This window comes from Cyprinodon variegatus, unplaced genomic scaffold (assembly GCF_000732505.1).
Source record: "Cyprinodon variegatus isolate N-32 unplaced genomic scaffold, C_variegatus-1.0 Scaffold144, whole genome shotgun sequence".
Taxonomy (NCBI): Eukaryota; Metazoa; Chordata; class Actinopteri; order Cyprinodontiformes; family Cyprinodontidae; genus Cyprinodon; species Cyprinodon variegatus.
In genome coordinates this window covers 315,380-316,899 of record NW_015150597.1, presented here as the reverse complement: position 1 = coordinate 316,899, position 1,520 = coordinate 315,380, and the positions used below count along the sequence as shown (strand labels likewise).

The 1,520-nt window shown below is 39.5% G+C and overlaps 1 long non-coding RNA gene across 1 annotated transcript in view; it reads right to left on the bottom strand.

Moving 5' to 3' along the window:
• LOC107086171 overlaps positions 1-482 on the bottom strand; it is an 8,921-nt gene extending 8,439 nt beyond the window's left edge. Inside the window, exon 1 of the long non-coding RNA XR_001481294.1 lies at positions 461-482. This is a non-coding gene — a long non-coding RNA (uncharacterized LOC107086171). The remainder of the gene's footprint in view (positions 1-460) is intronic.
• Between the last annotated feature and the right edge of the window lie 1,038 nt (positions 483-1,520).

Genomic DNA, 1,520 nt, shown 5'->3' with positions numbered 1-1,520 from the left:
GTGCAATGGCTGAGCCTCACCCTGGGTGAACCACCTTCTTGATCATGGTATCTCCCCTGCCAGGTAAGTATGAGTTGCTCAGCTCGCACACCGGGATTCATTTCACACACACACTTCAGTGACTAACGGTAGCAACACCCCGTTAACTAGCAGGACCAGATAAAGCCTGCTGGCTGCCATCCTACACCACTGAAAGTATATTGGACTAGATGAGTTGTATAAAATGGGATTTGTGGTGAGTTTTTTCAATTTTAAAACATAGTCAGATTACCCAGAATGCAATGCTGCATGACCAGAGCACATGTTCATTTTTTAGTTTCCTTAAATTTTTTCCTTTTCCTCCTCAAACAGCAACAATCCAGCAGAGTATATATGCAGAATATACACTCTTTCGTTGGTTTATGAAACTATTTTATATCACAGTGGAGTAAGAATATGAAAAATAATTAGGTTGTTTTACTTGTAGTACAGCCACTTCCGCTCTTGCTTAGAGAAACAGGTCTGGTGCTGCCCCCTGCTGGTATGTATGTGAAGAGCCTCTATCTGAGAGAGAGAGAGAAAGTCCATCTATGAGTTGCTTTTCATAAACCACTGACTCTGCAGTTATTTAAAGCCTGAAAGGAAGCACAGACATTATTAAATTTAATAATACTAATTATATGTGATTTAAATCATTGCATTGACTTATTTTTATACAAATTGAATAAAAGAGAAACCAAATGACCCAAGTTAAATCCGTGCTTCTAGATACTGCAGACCTCATCAATCACTGGAAGGTGAAGGTGAAGGTTGTAAAAATCAAATGAGTCCTTAATTGTGCATATTACTCCCTGTGGCTACTGGGAATTGGTAGATCAATGCAGACGTATCAGTGACCCATCAGACAATAGTAAAACATTTGTTCAAGCACTGCCCACACCTCAGCCGGTCCACTGAGCCACCCAAAAGCCAAACCATAGCCCGTGCTCCACTATAACCACACATAGGTCGGGGTGGATGTGTCGGATCAGATGATTAGAAAGTATTGTGTAAAAGCTCCGACACGAAGGTGGCCTGTGGCTGTAATTTATGATCTCCTGGAAGTATCAGCTATAAACGCGTTGGTTTTCTTCAGGAGCTGTTTGAATGTCGCTTTTTCACAATTTTATCCTTGAACTGGTAACACAGTTGTGGGCAAACCGCAGGTTTCCAGCCCCTCTGTAACTTTAGAGAAGCTTTGGCAAGGCACAGAAAACATCGACAGGAGATTCTGCGCCGCACAAAATAAAAAAACGCTCATATGATGTTTGTCATAAATGTGAAAAGGGGGTCTACGGGAAATGTTTGGGCGGAATCTATCAATTTCTGTAAATAAAATTTTAATTTAAAACTTTGAACCTGAGTAGTAATACAGTCTTACTCTATGGATTTATTTAAATTTAGAACACAAATAATAGCATACAATACAGCCTTTGAAAAATATATATTAGACCTGTTTTAAGGTTTACATATTCACAATGGCTTTATATCGCACACTAGAA